The sequence below is a fragment of the Aethalodelphis obliquidens genome, unplaced genomic scaffold (genome assembly GCF_003676395.1).
Source record: "Aethalodelphis obliquidens isolate GAN/ISIS:26980383/991018 unplaced genomic scaffold, ASM367639v1 scaffold69, whole genome shotgun sequence".
In the NCBI taxonomy this organism is placed as follows: domain Eukaryota; kingdom Metazoa; phylum Chordata; class Mammalia; order Artiodactyla; family Delphinidae; genus Aethalodelphis; species Aethalodelphis obliquidens.
The window spans coordinates 372,091-389,820 of NW_020838013.1; the positions used below are offsets into that span (position 1 = coordinate 372,091).

Here is a 17,730-nt window from a genome sequence, read left to right on the forward strand (position 1 = left end):
TCTTTCCTCCCCGCAAATGAACCAGTTCTCCAGTGATCCTACATGCTTTTTTGCCTCTCTCCCACGCTAAACCCGGTCACGCGGGGCCTGAAGGAGGGGGACCCAGGCGGCTCCCTTCCCCGCATGCAGCGCGGCCGGTCCTGCCCCTCCCGGCCGCCCACGAAGCTGCAGCGGCGGCTGGAGTCCTGCGCCCACCGCCCCCACGCGTGGAGCCCCGCGAAAGACTCCGCTCACTCCTGCCTCGGCGCCGCTCCCCTCCCTGGCACCAGGGGGCGCTGCCGCCCCGCGGTCGTCGCCATGGTCACCGCTGGCGGCGGAGTGGGGTTTACGTAAAGGACGCAGCGTCCCCCGGGGGGCGGAGGCGGCCTTCGCGCCGGCGCCGGCGCCCTGCGGAAGCGGCGTTAGTGAATTGGGGCCTTGGGGAGCCCAGGATGGAGGTGGCGGTCGCGGTGGCGGCGGCGGGCCGAGCCCTGCGGCTGGCTGGAGGTAAGGGGGGCCGCGGGCGCGGCGGGCCGGGCCCCGGACTCGGGCGCGGTGTGAGCGGTGCGGCAGCTGGGCAGTGTCCAGGGCGCGCGGTGTGGCAGGTGTGAGATCCGTGGAGCCCCTGGCGCCAGTGTGGGAATGGTGACACCCGTGGCACGGGCGTGGGCAGCGTGGGTCTGGCACAGGCAGCGTGGTTTTCCCGGCACGGGTGTCAGAAGACTCACCCCCACCTTGGTGCGGTGGTGGCTGCCCAGGTGTGAGGCGGGCGCAGCCCTCAGTGCAGACTGATGACGGGCACCACACTTGGACTGGTTCTGGAGTGGCGGTGGGCAGCCTGTGGGCGCATGGTGGTGCCCCTGGTAGGGGTGTGAGGAAGTGCTCTCATTACTAAGGTGTCGGATGGTTCTGGCCTTGACATGGTCTGGAGTGATGGTACCCGGGGCTTGAAGAATTTGTGTCCTCAGCATGGCAGGAGTTCCTAGCGTGACTGTAAGAAATGGCCCTGGCACAGCGTGGTGCCGGGGCAGCCTGGCCCTGCGAGGGGAGAATCCATGGCCCTCAGACCCTGGTGGATGGGAAGGGTAAATGCCCATCCTCCCACTGTGGTGATGATGAGGGGCATTGCCTCTGGCACTGCGGGACCACCTTTAATATCTGTTGGGTACACTGGACTGAGGAAGGCAGACAGCTGAGAGAAGGTTGGTGTCCTTTATAATGGACGTGAAAGAGCGATGCCTGGAGATGCTTCAACCCTGAGGACGCTGTTGGTGACCCAGATGGAGACCTGTCCTAGCATTGTCCTGGGCTCATGAATTCATCCAGCTTTGGGAAGGAGAGGAGAGGTGGACAGTTCTCAGCTCTTCTCACTCTCCCTGAACATGCGTCCCGAGGAATGTGCAGGGCTGCATCCATCCGTAGTTCCCGGGCCCTGCCTTTTCCTTCGCTCCTGGGTGTCTGGGAGTTGCCTCTCTTCTATGATGCTTGGAAGCCTTTGGGCCCAGAGGCTTATTTGGGTGATGTTTGAAAGATGAGTCTGCAGCCACCAGGAGTGTGCTAGGATTGCGTCTGCCCTCACCAGTCCTTTGAGAAGCTCTGGGCGAGGGTCACAGTCAGCGTCACCTGTGTTCTACTTCACAGAAGGGCAATTTACGACCCCCAGAGAAGTCTTAGGATGTGGGGGACTTTGTTAGGTCTTTGTGGCTCTCTTGGGGGTAGAAGAATAAATGAGGCTGGGCCTGGAGAAGACCTTTAGGAGTCCAGAAAGACCAAGTTGAGGGTATGGGAGACTAGGGTGGGGGTGGCAGCTCACTTGCCAAAGTGGGTGCTTGGAGATGCTGCTGAGGTTCCTCAAAGCTAGAGGTTGTCCAGTGCGTACGGAGCCAGAAAACTTGAATTCCAGCCTTGCCTGTGTGACCTTGAGCAGGTGACTTTATCTCTCAGAGACACATCAGAAGGTGGTCGCAGAGGATGAAAGATGGTGCCCATGGAAACCCTTTGTGAAAGGCTGTCCAAAGGTCAGGGATTATCATCAGGTAAAGAGACCAAGGCAGGAGGCAGAGGAAATGGAGGCATGGAATGTGATTGGGGAGGAAAGCAGCTGGAAGGTCGAGGGCCTGTCATAGGGAATTAGAGGCCCTGAGCGTAAGGGCTCCTGGTGGGGAAAGTGGGATCTGTTGACACTGTGAGTCAGCTGCCGAACAGGAACCAGGCCCCAGGGCTCCCGAGGACTGTCCGAGCGTGGCTGCAGCAACCGTAGCATCCTGCAGGAGTGGCCAGAGCAAGAGGGAGCACTTCGCCGGGGCTTGCAGACGTGCTCGTGGCCGCGCAGGGCTGGGAGGTGTCCTTGGCTGACAGATCTGGGGTACCTGGGTGGGAGCGAGACTTGGAAGTGTGCACTTTCTCTTGAGAATTTCCTTTAGCTCTGGGTTCAGAGGATGGGGGTGGGGAGAAGCTGCATCAGAGTTTTGGGGGCTGTGGCCTGGAGAGAGCCCAGTGGGTCAGAGTCACCAGAGGGATGCAGGGCTGGGTGGTCCTGTGAGCGAGGTTGAGGCTGGTTGGCAGGAGGCTGGGGCCCATGGGGGACGCCCTCGGATACACGGGGCAAGGAGAAGGGGTGATGGGCACCCTCATAGGGGGTCTCTGAGGGCAGACAGGTGTAGCAGGAATTCCCCAGGACACGGGCCCACTTCTGCCTGAAGGGCCTTCCCAGGTGGAGAAGCTGAGGGTGGCTGCCAGTTGCTTTACTTTCTGCCACTGGGGCCTAGTTCCTGATAATGGGCTGCAGAGCCTGGATTACATACCCCACGGCTAGAAGGCTTTGCACTGGAAGGCCCGATTCCGTGAACCCAGGCCCGGTTTCTCCAGCATTCCATGTGAGTGTCTGCCTTAGCCAGCAGCCCATTTCACGAGCTTGGTCCCGAGGCAGAAAGTTTTTGTCCTGTGTCCATGCTGCAGTGTCAAGCCACAAAGAGAGAAAGAGGAAACGGCCCCCCAGGCCCCTGCCCAGGGGTTGCCGCCTGGACACTGCCTGGCGCTGCAAGCGCCTCCTCGGCTGCTCGTTCCCGGGTCATCCGTGGGGCGTCCGAGGCCTGTCCCACGTGCTCCTGGGCCCCTTTGGCTGCCTCCCCAGGAGTTGCCAGCACTTGAGCTCCTGCTTGGAAAGCTCTCCTAGTGCAAGTCCATTAAGAGGAAGCCTCCGGCCTCCCTGATGTGAATATCCCGCATTCACATCCCCTCAGCTCACCCACCACACCTCCGCCTGTTTGTTCTGACTTGTGGCTCAGCCTCCTGGTTTGGGGACCCAGGAGCCACCCCTTTGCAGCCACCCCTTGCCATCTGCTTGGGATGCTGGGACCCTGCACAGCAGAGCTGGGTGGCAGGCGGGGCAGCTCGGAGACATCGACAGGAGGAATTGGCCTCTGTTTCCCAAAAGCAGAGCAGGGCTTTCTTCCGAGTCCTCAGGGTTTGAGGCCACAGGGAGCCCAGCCAGGTCACCACCACCCCTCATCGTGCTGCACAGCTGCTGACTTTGAGCAGATGCCAGCGGGGGCAGGGGGCTGGTAACACAGGAGTGGCCATCGAGGGCAAGTGGCTGCCTGGAGCTGAGATTGTTTTCAACTCTGGTCCTCAGTCCTATTCCTATTTCTTTGTCCGTGTTTCTCCAAAAGTTGCTTAACTCAGCTCCTGGCAACCTTTCCTTCCTCAGCCACCTCACACATCATGGTGCCCAGAGGCTCAGCTTCAGGGGTGCCAGGGAATCGGGCATCTTTGGACAGAGGCTTCCTGGGCCACAGCTGAAGGCCCGGACCCTCCCCGCAGTCCCTCTCTCCGGGACCAGAAAGGGATCCCCCCTTAGGGTTTAATCGCCTGTTGGCCCACGTTCCATCTGAGTTCAGTTTCTCCCTGGAATAGCTTCACAGGACACTCTAGTGGACCGGGTGCGTGGCGCTGGGGAAATATCAACGAGCGTGCGGTCAGAGGACGATAAATCTTTTAGAGCCGTGGAGCCCAGGACATTGTGGGATGTGGTTACATCTCAGCGGGTAGGGCTAAAGACTGTTAATCTCGATTTTCCTTTTTCCTTTCTGCTACCGACTTTGGCTGGACTGGATCTCCCTGGGTGGACAGGACACTGGGTGTGTAGGCGAGGAGGACCCAGGAAAGCCCCTGCCCTGTGGCGTCCTCCTGGCTGCTGAGGGGGGTCCAGGGAGGTGATGTGGAGGGGAGTGGTTTGGCCACAGGTGAGGGCGGTAGGCAGGAGTGCCCAAGTCCTCTGCAGGATCACGGTGGAGACGGGCAGGGGTGGGGCTGTCGTCACTGCACGGCTGCCGGGCGATTGCACGTGTGCAAAGCCGCGTGTGCCCGTAAGCAAGCGTTTCTGTGGGAAGTGAGGGCTGAGGGGGTGTGGAGCGCCTGGTGGCGGGGGAGCTTGTGGGCTCCTGTGTCTGGCCGGCCTGGTGTCAGTGGGTGTGTGCAGTGGGGTGTTGCTGGGCCCCACGAAGCAGGAGAGAACTGTGGGAGTCAGGGGGAGGTCTCCTTCCAGCTCCAGGAGGGTGAGTTTAACATCTCCATGTGATTCTTACGAGAGCAACCTTTCTGCTTTCTCAGTATTCCTTAGAAGGACGCCCAGGCTGGGGGTGTGGCTCTGTGACGCCCATATGTACTCACACACGCCTGCTTCCACCTCCTCCCCAAGCCCACTAGGAAGTCAGCCGGAGACAGTCCGCCCGGGTGTCAGAAGAGAGCACTCTAGCCCAGAGGCCTTACGACTTGGGACTCTGAAGTCAGACTCGAGTTTGAATCCTGCTATCTCTTTACACCTCAGTTTCCCCATCTGTAAGATGGGGACAGTAAAACCTCCCACAGGGGTGGTTGTAAGAATCCCATGCCTGACGAGTGGAGAGATCATGATGGAGGCAAGCACGTTCGGTTTATGTTTTTGCTCCTGCAGGCAGGATCTTTTCCACAGAAAAGCAGTTACATCATCATCTGCATACATTAGCAGCAGGGGAGATATCATAGGTCATGTCCCTTTTCTCGATAAAGAGAAATTAGCTCCACCCTACCCTTGGCATGGATGGAATCTGGCCTATCTGTTAATAGAATCACATGCAAGATAATGTGTTGGCCCCTGGGGAATGGTTCCACTCCGACTGAGTCGATAGTTATTTCTTGAGCACCCACCGAGGGTTGGGGTCAGTGAGGGCCATGAAGATGAAGTGGACACACTAGCGCCTCTACGGTATAGATTCGGGCATTCACAATCTATTGAGAAGATATGAGATGGACACAGAGGTCTACCCTGTAACGTCAAGAGGCGGGTGCTACCGGCGGTCAAAGGAGATCAGGGGAGACTTAAGTGGTGGTGACCTTTAACCTGGGCCAGCCAGGTGATTGTAGAGGAAAGGGCAGCAACGGGGGATATGGCTGGGAAAGCGAGGGGCTGACCGTTTGTGGTCTGGCTTGACTATGGGCGCCGGAAACGGAAGTGAGGAAAGGTTGAAATCGTGAGCTGGGGCCAGCTGGGTTCCCAAGAGCCACGACAGCGAGGCTGAAGGTTTGGCCTGTGAACATGGGCAGTCACTAAAGTGTTCTGAGCGAGAGCCTGGCAGCCGGTGCCGGCGGGACCTGGGGGCAGGAGTGGGGAGGCCAGCTGGCGTCTCGGGCGGGTGCCGGGTTTGGAGGGCTTGAACTGGGGCAGGGGCCGCCCTGGGGAGGGCGGGGAGAGGCCACCCTTACTGATTTGCGGAGGGGAGGTGGAGGCCCCAAGGTCTGTCACTTTGGTCAGTACAGGCGGGGCCTGGAACAGGGCCTCTTCCCTGCCTCTGATGCAGCTCCCCCACTTGACTTTCAGTTGCTTTGACTCCGGTGGGTTCCAGGCCCAGAGTGGGAGTGGGAGGCTGTTGGGGATCCCCTGAAGGAGGCTGCTCTCGTCCCTGAGGACCCACTGAGGGGGTTCCAGTATTCTTAGCACTTATTTCCGGGCGTTTGGTCATTTTTCTCACCAAATTACCCCTTGAAATTTCTCCTGCCTGAGTTCAGCCCAGGAGGTTACTATTCTAGGAAGTTTCATCAAAATCCCTCTGGGCATTTGAGAGCTCTCTGAGCCTGGGGGGTGGGGGGGGAGGGGAGAGGGGGAGGGGGAGGGGGAGGGGGAGGGGTGGGGAGGGGAGAGGGGTAGGAGAGGGGAGAGGGGTAGGAGAGGGGAGAGGGGGTGGGGAGGGGAGAGGGGTGGGGAGGGGAGAGGGGAGAGCGGGGCTTATCTTCACCTGCGTTTTGGGAGCTGCTCCTGAGAACCAGTTCCTCCACCTGGAGATGCTCCTGGCCACAGAGCCTGCAGGCCTGGGCCAGAGAGGGTGGGCTGTGCCGTGTAACGTGAGGCAGGATGCCGCCTCTAATTGATCTTGTCCTCGCGTCTCCTGGAGCCATTTAATTAATTTATGATTGATGTTCCTGGACTTACTTGAGGTTAATTTATTATTGATGTCTCTTCATTATAGACAGTCTACCCTGCACCTCCCAACACATGGCTGCCCCTGCTGGGCAGGCCTCACGGTGGGGTGAGCTTGGGTGGGGCTGCTCCTCTGGCCCCCACCCCCACCCCCACCCCAGGGACAGCACCCTGTACTTGGCTTTTGCCAAACCCTCTCAGGTTTGGGGGTCGGGAGGCTCAGGGCATCTGTCTCCAGGAGGCTTTGCCCAGCCACAAAATAACAGTAATGATAGCAATCGTTTCCATTTTGTGAATTCGGGGAACTCAGCCTGGCACAACATACACTATAGACGAGATCCCATTTACTCCTTGTAATAGGTATCCCTCTACTCCCCCCATCCTTCTACCCCTGTCTTACAGGAGGCTCAGACAGGGTGAGTTACCTGCCCAAGGACACACAGCAAGTAGGTGGGAAGCCAGAGTTTGAAACCAGGACCCCTCCCTCTGCTCTGTGAGCCCTGCCTCTCCTTCAGGCCCACACAGCCCCCCCACTCCCGTGACGCCTTTCTTCCAGCCCCACTGCACCCCGGGACTGTCCTACCTGACGTGATCAGGGGGCAGAGCGCCGGCGCCCCTCTGAGCGTGTGTTGTTAAATGTTTGTGGCTTGTTCCCCTCGCTAATCCATGTCCTCATCGAAGGCTAACAGTGATGGCAAATAGCACTTACTGAGCGCACACGCCAGGCACCATGCTAAGCACTTTACACGCGTTCGCTCATTTAATCCCCGTGACCACGCGAGAGGCAGGTGGTATTAACCCATTTTATAGGTGAGGTTTAGAGATGTGCTCTAGGCACTCAGCTAGTAGAGGGCAGGGCCTCCTGGACTCCAGCGGCCTGGAGATGCAGGGTGCTGGTCTCGATCTTCCTGTAATTCTCACCTCTCTCCATCTGCTCCGGCCTGTGTATCAGATATCTGTGTATTTATCCAACGCCTCAAACCTTCTGCCTGTCTGGCCTGATGTGTCGGGCGCCGTCCTTTGCCATGCAGACCAGGAGTATCTACTCCTGGGATCCCAGGATGGGTGATTTTAGGGAGACAGCAAGGCAAGTGGAGGGTGCTGGGCCTGGATTCTGCCCCTGGCTCTGCTGGGCAACTTCAGATGAGTCACTCAGCCTTTCTGAGCCTCGGTCGCCCCGTTTGTATAAGAGCAACAATGATACTCTCTTCTCCTTCATGGGCTGTCCCCATGCTCAGAGGTGATGCTGGATGGGAAAGACACTGTACTGATCAAGGGTTAGAATTGCTTGTGTGTGAGATTCAGAGCTTCAGGAGCTGGCGTGAAGGCCAGGAGTGCTTAAGCCGGGGCATAGTCCCAGGCCGGGGCATCTGCACGCACCCTCTGAGTTGCCCGGATGGGCTAGTGAATTCCATGGTTTGCCAGCTGGAAGGCCTTGCTCAAGGACCCTGTTGGGCCAAGAGCTGGGCAGGAGGTCCCTAGAGTGGGGGCCAGACCGCAGTCTGGTGTCCCGGTTGGCTGACCAGTGCCCGGGCCCTTGGAGGCCGCCCCACCTGCACTGGGGCCTTGGGTTGTGTGGAAGTGCGTGGGGCCCACCTGGGGTTCTGGGCCTCACCACCCCTCTGGTCTCCCACACGCCTGGGCAGCCTGACCAGGTCGCTTCAGGCAGGGTTTGGTGAGGAAGGAGGATAGTTCACCACGCAGCCGCCGGGACCTCTCCTCACCCCTCAAAATATGCGGAAAGCCTGGTGAAGAGGTGAGCCTGCGTCTGTTCCGGAAAGCGGTGAGACTGTCAGCCTCTCGATGGCAGGCTTCCCAGGGCGTTGGCTAGAAACCCCCTGCTTTCTCATCAGCTTTACTCCGAGCACGTTTCAGCGCCGAGCTGGGCATGGGGAGTGCAGCGTGTGCTTTCAGGGCTCCCCCGGGCCCCGGAGAGGAGGGCAGAGGCCCCAGACTGTGGGTAGGGGCGAGGCCTGCCTGGCATGACTGTTGGAAATCTGTGGCCGGGCTGCAGTGAGGTGACAGCTGGTTTCACTTCCCAAGTTTCCACCCTCTGCAGGCGGGGATTACATCAGGCTCCACTTCATCCACGCTCCTGCACTGCCCTGGGACAGCTGCCCTGCTGCAGCTTCAGGCCGGCTGCAGGACCTCCCGGCAGCCCTGGGCCCAGCAGCCGAGGACACTGTCCTGGCCTTTGCAGTCTCGCTGGATGCGCTACCTCCCAGTTGGCACGGCCCACCTGGCCCGCTCGGGACTGCCGAGTCTCCAAGACGATGCTGCCCTTTCGTTCCTCCCATCACCCACCTCTGGTTCATTTTCTTTCTCTTTAAATTCAGTGTAACATAGGCCTGCAAACATGGACTTTAGCACAAAGCTCTATTCGAGTCCACTACTACTTGGGCAAGTCACTTAACCTCTCAGAGCCTCGGTTTCCTCCTCATCTCTAAAATGGGGGATCTAGTGGGATGTGGCACGCCGGGCAGCTGTCGGGATCAAATGAGACGCTACCTCTTTGGAAGTTCCACCCAATGCCAAGAGCACTGTCAGTGTTACCTGCTGTCCACTCTTCTGTCCCCGCAGGCAGTGCTAAACTGAGAGGACCCTCCCTTTCCTGAGGCTGCGCCCTGCAGCCAGGCAACCCTTGCACCACCCCTAGCACTTCTCAGAGCTGGCAGTGTCTCTCCGTCCCTCTGGCACTGACCCTGTTCCCGCCCCAGCACTCTGAGGCTGCCCGTCCTTCTCTGGTCCCTCTCCTAGTTTGGTTTCCTTCCCTTTGGCGCCTCTTCCATCCGGCTGCCTTTTTTTTTTTGGTCCACCTTTTCCTCCCCTGAGGCCTTTGGGGGAAGCCAGGTCTTTCCTTAGACACTCTCTGGCCCCCCTGTGCCAAGTAGCAGCCCCCCAGCCCCTCCCGCTCCCCTCAGCTGTGGGTAAGCTTGTGCGTCCCGAGCATGGCAGTCATGACTTGGCCTCACAGCCAAGAACACCGGCAGCCTTGACAAGTCCAGAGTCCCGTCCGCTCCGTTCCAGCCCTGGGAGCCGGTCGGTTGGGGCAGTGACTGGAGAAGGAGGCCAGCCTGCAGGGCCGCAAAGCCCCACCTGAGGCTGGAGGTTCCCGTGACAGCAAACCCTCCCTGTCCTCCTCGGTTCCAGAGACGTGTGGAAGGAGAAGGCCAGAGTCAACCCCAGTGTCCCGGAGCCAGAAAAACCAGCCGCATCTGGAGTCTCTTTCCTCCTGGGAAGCCAAGGAATTTTTCTCAAGAGGTGGTTTCAGCCTCATACCTTTGAAAGACTTGGTCTTCCGCCGACACCGTCCCTGGGACTGGGGCCAGATTGCGGAGCAGGGAATAGTCCTGCCACTTGTAAACTCCCGTCCACCCGTTCTCAGGGACACTTGTCCAGCAGCTACTGCACACTTAACTCTGTGCCTGGAGCTGGGAATAAGAAAAGTTACCACCGCTTCCTCAGAGAGTTCCCAGGTCAAGGACTGACACATAAACAGACAAATGGAACAACAGCAACAATAGCAAAGCGAGTCCTCTCTGCCAGGCACCTTCCTAAGTGCTCTCTGTGCCGTAACTCATTTAATGCGAAGGATAGCGACCGCTCTCGTGCGGTGGGCGCTCACCGTGCTCTGTGCTGGGGCACTGCCCTGGGAGGGAGGCACGTGTGTTTGACAGCTGAGGGACAGGTTGAGGATCTCAGCTTCCCTGGAGAACTGAAGGGACCTGCTAGAGGCCGTGTACCTGCAGCTGGCCGGCTGGGCCTCGGACCCCCGTTTGTCTGGCCCCTGCTCTCAGGGTGTTCCTTCTTGCTCCCCCATCTCGCATCAGGTTCGGGGACCCCGTGAACCACAGGAAGGACAGACAGGTTCCTACAAGAGGAAGGCCCCCTATGGCCACCCTGTTGCTGAGAAGACAAGCCTGCCCACTCCTTCGCCATTGCCCGTGTGTGGGCCCGTCTGTGGCTCAGACCCTGCACCTTGCCACCCTGGCAGGCCCTGGCAGGCAGCGCAGGAGGCTTCCTCTCACCCCCATGCCCCCTGCCAGCGGTGCTGGGCTGCTGAAGATTGTCCTCCTTGCTGCACTCTACCGTGCAGTTTAATAAACGGCTAACAGAGGGCCCCCGTGCTCTGGGGCCGCCTTCTCCATTTCTTGGGCCCTTCAGAGAGCCTGACCCCCACCCCCACCCCAGGTGAACCCCATTCAGCAGGCTTCCGGCGGCGGTAACTAAGCCGGGCGCCCAGCCCACCACCTGCTCAGTACTTTAACCTTAATGGTGTAACGAGCGCCCATCATAAAGCAGCTGCAGCAGTGCATCCTGGGACATATAAATTAGAGGAGCCGTCTGAAGTTGTACTTGGAAACGGCGCAAGTGGAAGGTTGAAAGGGGCCGGCCTCGTTGGGCTGAGCACGGCTATTCTCTGCTGCCTTTCAAAAGGCCCACGGAGCTGAGCCTGGCTGCGAAGAAAGAATGTCCTCAGACCAAACTGAACTCCTGGTTGCTCCGCCCCGGTTCCCACTTCCTGCCCCCGGCTGTGTCCGCAGAGCCTGCGGGCTTAGGAGGCGGAACCCCTACCCCGAGCGAGTGGGGCGGGAGGGAAGAACACAGGCGTAGACGCAGCAGACAGGGAGGCCCCCCCCACCCCCCGGCCCGCCGTTTCCCGGGGAGCGGTTGGTCTGACTCCCCCCGCCCCCCCACCCCCGCCGTCTCCGAGGTCTCATCTGTAAAGTGCAGAGTCGGAGGCCACCTCTCACAGTGGTTGTGGGGCTTGAACAGGAACCCGCAGGGGGTGTCGTGATTTGGGGTGAGGGGCTCTGGAGCTGGACCATACCGCTTCTAGTTGCAGCTCCTGCGGGCGGCACTTGTGAGACCTTAACCAAGTCAGTTAACCTCGCAGCTGCAGAATCTCAGCTGGAAAATCAGGGGAATAATTGACCTGCGTCTGAGGAGTGTTAGGATGGGGTTAAGGTCTCAGCAAAGTGCTGCTTTAGGGACTCCCCCGGCGGTCCAGTGGTTAGGACTCTGAGCTTCCACTTCAGGGGGCATGGGTTCGATCCCTGGCCAGGGAACTAAGATCCTGCAAGCCTCGAGGCGCTGCCGAAAAAAATTAAAAAATTAAAAAGTGCTGCTTTAATGGCACACAGATCCCCAGAGCTTGCCAATGCAGATGCCCGTGGAGGCTGGATGGGACCCCAGATCTGCTCCTCAGGACGTGGCTCATGGAGCACACCTTGAGCAGCCAGGGCACAGCGTTCGACCCCTAGGAAGTGCTTGCTACGTGCCAGCTGTGATCGCCCCTCCAGGCACAGTGCCCGTCGCCGGCACCCACACGGGGCACCCACACGGGCTTAGCTGAGCGCTCCTGAGTGTGGCCCATGAGCCAGCCGCAGCACCTGGAAACAGGTTCGAAAAGCAGAATCTCAGGGCGCCCCTCCCTCCCTCCACTGAATCCGCATCTCTGGAGTGGGGCCCAGGACTCTGCAGTTTAACCAGCTCCGAGGTGCTGCCTCTGCTTGCTCAGGTAGGAGGAGCATTGGTGGGCTTCATCCTCGAGAGCAGGGCTTCTCTGAGTGCAGGGAGGTTCAGAATGTCCTGGGGTTGGCCATGACGGGGCTTGCTCAGACACAGGCTCCTGGGCCCTACCTTGGACCAACAGCTTCAGAATGTCTGGTAGGGCCTGGAAACCTGCATTTCCCATCTCCTCCCTGCCGATTCAAGTTTGAGAGTCACTGGAAATCACTGACTGTCTGAGAGCTGTGGAGAAGGGCAGGACCCCCATCCCTACCCCTCTCCCCACGTTCTGCACAAGGCCCCGCCTCTGCTGGGGGAGAATGAACCCTAGAGAGAGCCAGGAGCCCCGGGCTCCAGCACCACCCCATGGGGGCCTGGAGCCACTCATCCTGGGGCCCAGCTGTGGGGCTTTTCTCACAGGGAGAAGAGGGAAACAGCCTAAGGGCCACCAGTAGGGAACTGGTTGAATAAACTCACATACTCCATGGGCATGGACTGCTCCACAATAATGAGGGAAGGTAGGGCTGGAAAAATGTTAAATGAGGAGAAATGTTCACCTTCTCTAGCTCAGTGAAAAAAAGCGGTAGGTACGGAATGATCCCATATTTGAACAGGGGAAAAAAAGCTAGACAGATGTTAATAGTTAATAATTTTCCTAGAGGGATCATGGATGATTTCTATTTTCTTTCCCTTTCTCTCTCTCTTTTTTTGGTTTCTGTTTTCTGTGGAGAACATGTACTTTGTGATAAGAAGGAAAAAGTAGGCATAGATAAGCATGTCTGGTCCAGGGTCCTCAGGACACAGGTGCCAGTGGCAGCCCCAGACTCCCAGGACAGTGTTTCTCTTGCTCGACTTACCCCCGCTGGGGTATCCTTCACCTTGGTCCCTCCTTTCCAGGCTGTGCCCAGTGTTCCACAGTCCTTCCTGCTGTTTCTCCCACTTTTTCACTTCCTCTCTGCTTTGAGTCTTCCCTGGTGATGGCGGGGCACGTCCTCCTCTTTACACAAGAGGAACGAGTGGGCAGGGGAGAGCCGAGGGATGGGAGGCCCCCCCCGGCTTGCAAGCCTCTGGGGCAGAGTTCAGTTTTCATCAGGGCATCGCCTAGGAGCCTAAGCCTAAGTTCCAGAATCTAGGCACATATAATGTGCTTGAGAAGTAATGGTTGAATGAATGATGCTTGGAATGCAGCCAACAAGAGGACAAGGACCCATAGCTGTGTGACCTTGGGCACATCAGCGCACCTCTCTGGGCTTAAGAGTCTTCATCGCTAAGAGTCAGGGAGTCTTGAGCTCTGAGTTCCCCAGGCCCTTCCAGCTCTCCTCTCTGGTGAGTCACACGCCTTCCCACTCCTGCTCCTTTGCCTGATTTTCTAAGCAATTTGTGTTGTCCAGGAAGACCCCACCTGTCCGTTCCAGCTGCCCAGTAAGAGTGTGTGCAAAAGCAGCTGCTCAGGGAGGGGCCCTCAAGGCAAGAGACAAAGGGAGGAGCAGGAAGAAGGGAGACCCATGGTGCTGAGAAAGCCACCAATAGTAGAGGGCTTGGGGGCATCTGAGCGTTCCTGGGTCTGATATAGTGGCCTCCCGTGTGTCATTTTTCATCTTCTCCTGACCGAAGCTGCCTTTATCCCAGTGCCTCTTGCCTGGCTTTGCAGCTGAGACCCAGTTTCCATCAGGCCCCAGCAGCCCCGAGTGTGGCCCTTTGAGCTGCTGTTTTCCAATGAGTGGCTCAGTGGAGAGAAGGGGTGGGAGAAATCCATTCAAGCCATTTGTTTTAAAGACATTTCAGTAAACTCATGGGATTTGTGGTTACATCTTTTCAATGTTCTTTCAAAGAAATGGGTGGGTTTCTGGGTCTCTCCAACCACCAACTCCCCTGCCTGGCAGCAGCCTAGAGGCAGGAGTTGGGAGCTAACGGCGGTGCTCAGCACAGAGCGCTTCCAGGGCGGAGGAGAGGGAGACAGGCTCTGTGCTGGCTGGGGCCCAGCCCCTGCACAAGGTGCATTGGCCCCCATGGTTTCTGGGAGGCTTCTGTGTGCGGGGGGGCAGGGGGAGGTGGCGGAAAGAGTGAGCCTGGTTTCGCCCCTCTTTCTGCCTGGTGGTGAACTCCTGCTCAGCTGTGAGCACCCTCCTGGAAGCCTTCTCTGTGCCTTGGGCTAAGCAGCTGACCCTGCTGTGGGGTCCCTGGCATCAGAGCCTTGTACTCACTGACCTGTGTGTGGATTTCCTCCTCATTCTGCAGTGAGTGCCTTAAGGTTGGGGCTTGTCATCTTCGCGTTCATAGCCCCAGAGGCTCCTTCTTTTTTTTTTTAATTTTATTTTTGGCTGCATTGGGTCTTCGTTGCTGCGCACGGGCTTTCTCTAGTTGTGGTGAGCAGGGGCTACTCTTCGTTGCGGTGGCTTCTCTTGTTGTGGAGCACGGGCTCTAGGCGCATGGGCTTCAGTAGTTGTGGCACATGGGCTCAGTAGTTGTGGCTCACGGGCTCTAGAGCGCAGGCTCAGTAATTGTGGTGCACGGGCTTAGTTGCTCCGCGGCGTGTGGGATCTTCCTGGACCAGGGCTCGAATCCACGTCCTCTGCATTGGCAGGCAGATTCTTAACCACTGCACCACCAGGGAAGTCCCCAGAGGCTCCTTCTTCAGATCCTGTTGAGCGCATCTGAAGCCTCGGCTGGGCGGGTCTGCTTCCCCACCCTGGTCTTGGAGCCCACCCGAGGCAGTGGGTGGGGCGGACTCAGAACATCACCCTCCCCTTACCTATGCCCAGAAGGTGGTCCTACCTGGGCAGGTGTCAGGCTGGAAGGGATGGGAGTAATGGAGTAGGTGGCATTCAACAGTGAGGCACCGGCCCGGCAGGACCTTGCCCACCAGGCCCCCTGCACACTCAGGCAGCCGGAAGCAGTGCGGTGACCGCTAATGCCGGACGCCAACCGGTCTGGCGGGTTTGTGGGGACCTGGCCGGGTTTCTTGAGGGATGGGGTGTCCTGCTGGGAGCAGGCTTTGTGCCTGTCCTCTCTGTCTTTACCCTTTCAGGCTGCTCCTCTCCTGGCCTTGCTCTCCTCTGGGCCCCGCCTCCCTCCTCTTGGGCAGAGCCTTGACCCTGCCCTTTCTGGGGTTCAGGGCAGCCTTTAGTGGAGGTGCCCAGGCAGGAGACTAGCCAGGGCCCCACAGGAACGAAGTGGGCCCGTGAAGGCCTAGAGGCACTGAGACCCTGGGAGGCAGGATGCCCAGTGGCTGGGGAGATGACAGGCACGGGGCCGGAGCTGGCAGTGGCCTTGGCGACCGTGCTCCCACCCCCTTCCCCACTGCTGCGTCAAACATAAGGGGCCAGAGCCCCGAAGAGGCCACAGGGCAAGGCCTAGGGCCTGAGCCCTCACTTGTAGGGCTCTTCTGAGCCCTGACTCCTCCCTGCCCCGCAGCCAGGCTCCCCTCTCAGGGAGCAGGAAATGGGGGCGTTCTCTCGCCCTCTGCCGGGAGGCGCTGGGCACCCCGCTCCGTAGGTGTCAGCGGCACTGTCACCCAGCGGTGGGTGCGGGTGCCGGGATTTCCCTGGCTGACTCACTCGCCCCGGCCTGGCTGTGCCTCTGCCCAGGCAGGAGCTGTTCGTGAAGGTGTCTGGGTAGCGAGAGCGGCTCACACAAAAGGAGTCCCGGGAACCGGGGGAGGGGGGGCCGGGGGGAGGGGGGCAGTTCCCTCCAAGGAGCCCTCAGGCCTCCCTCCTGCCCCACGGCACGCCCCCCGCCCCTCCCCCCCTAACCCCACACCTCTATCATGCGTAGTGACCCCACTTCCCAACACGGGGGGAGCCGTGAGGCATGGAGGGTCCTGAGCCCAAAGAGCGGGCCTGGCCGCTCCCTGCCTCCCTGAAAGAGTCCCCCAAGGGTGATGAAACGCCTTCCCTCCAAAGAACAGAGAAGCCATTGATTCCCTCGATCCCCAGGCGTTTCACAGACAGGGCGGCCCGCTGGGGGTACTGAGAGGCAGGAAGCGGGGCCGGCACAGTGACCCAGCCCAGGGGCCAAGGACCCTTGGAGAAAGGGTGAAAATTGTCGGCTCCCCTCCAGAAGAATTCACACAGGCCTGTGCGCAATTTCTGGGCCCACAGATGCCCCGGAGCACGGCTTCGGCCCCCCGGGCTGCCAGCGGCCTGTGCCGCCCTCCAGAGAGCAGGCCGCGGGACGAAGGTGTCGCAGTTACGGCGTGTGGGGGCCTGGGGAGGACCGAGCAGACAGAGTGTGGAGTGCGCGGCTGGAGAGCGGGCCTGTGGGGGCGGCAGCAGCAGGGCCGCGTGGGGCAAGCCGGGCTGGGGGTGGGATGGGATGCACCGTTCTGGGTGATTGCCCCAGAGCGCCTGCCTTCCCCTTGCCGAAGCGAGGAGGAGTCGCCCCCTGACCTCTCCAGGCTGGAATGGCAAGGGCCGGCAGCCCCCCACCGCCCTGGGGGCCAGGCTGCCGGGGCTGAGGTCCCTGGGCGACATTGAGGACCCTGGCACAGTTCAGTCTAGGTGGGCAGGCTTCTCAGCCCCCTACCCACCCTCCTGGTCTGGTGAGAGATGCAGCGGTTTTTGTTGGCTGGGTGCCGGCGGGGAGCTCCAGTGTCTCTGATGAGCGGGCTGCCTAGCCCCCTGGCCTGCATGTCCAGCCTTGTTGGCCACACTAGTCCCTCTGTGAGCAGGCTGAGGGCAGGGTGGCCCGGGGAACGAATGGGGTTCGCGGGCCCAGCCTCCAGAGCAGTGGGGCTGCAGGCACAGCCACGAGGGCAGGGCTCTCCCTCCCCGGCTCTCAGCTCAGCCCCCTGCTGCTGTCGGGCATGGAGGCTGCTTCACAGCAGCCCGAGCAGGCAGGGCACGAGGGAGGCCTGGCCTGAGCTGGGTTGGGCCCTCGAGACAGGGCCAGCACACCTCAGCCCTCCAAGGGCAGCTTTCTTTAAAGACCGGAGGGCAGCCCTGCACAGGAGCCTGCGGAGGCCCCGGGAGCTGGGTTGCAGGCCAGGGGTCATGTTCTGCCCCCAACCTGCTGCTGACCTTGGTGTGGCCTGGGGCAGGTCTCTGCATCCTTAGCCCTCACTCTCCTCCCTGAAATGAGCATGTGTGACTCAGTGGCCCAGAAGGTTCCTTCCCACCCAGATGTTCTCCTGTTGTTCACTGAGCCCCCAGCTTAGAGACTGAGGGAGGGCCCGAGGACCTTCTCCTGATGCGCCTAGGTGGCCAGGTGCGCCCGCACCGTGGAGCAGGGCAAAGGTCCTCTCTTGGACTCTCCATGTCTCCTCCCTCCTCCCTGGGGTGATGGGCTAAAGTGAGATAATGGCCACAAGCTTCCAGTGCAAGACCTCTGACAGGTCGTTGGGCTCTCGCTAAATAGTAGTTGGTATTGTCACCCTTATTATCATTACGTTTGAGATGTTATTATTGTGGTGGAGTTGGCTCCCCAGAGCCTGCAAGGGGCTCCCTGGGAGGGATGGTGTGGCCCATGCCCTGGGCTGGCATCCAGGCCCCCAGTCTGCTTGAGAAGCAGGAGGTCAGACAGGGGCAGCTGGAGGGTCTGGGCAGGCGGGAGGGGTCCTGTCCCCGGTCAGGCGTGGCTGAGCCACCGACTCCCATCTGCAGAGGGGCGGCCCGCCCTCCGCGAGTTGGCTGGGAGACCTCAGAGCTGAGGAGTGCGTGTTCTCCAAACATCTTGTTCACAGCAGATGGCAGCCACAACTCCCTCTCTCCCTGCAGTTCCGGCTGCACTTCCCTGCGCTCACCCTCCTGTTAACTCTGCTTTCTGCTTTTGGAGGTGGAGAGGCAGCC

General features: G+C 59.8%; 1 protein-coding gene across 2 annotated transcripts in view; it reads left to right on the forward strand.

Annotated features, from left to right (window-relative positions):
• Positions 1 to 383: 383 nt before the first annotated feature.
• DAGLA (diacylglycerol lipase alpha) overlaps positions 384 to 17,730 on the forward strand; it is a 61,543-nt gene continuing 44,196 nt past the window's right edge. For both annotated transcript variants that reach the window (XM_027090264.1, XM_027090265.1), the window contains exon 1: positions 384 to 486. The gene's annotated coding sequence lies outside the window, so the exon portion shown is untranslated. The remainder of the gene's footprint in view (positions 487 to 17,730) is intronic.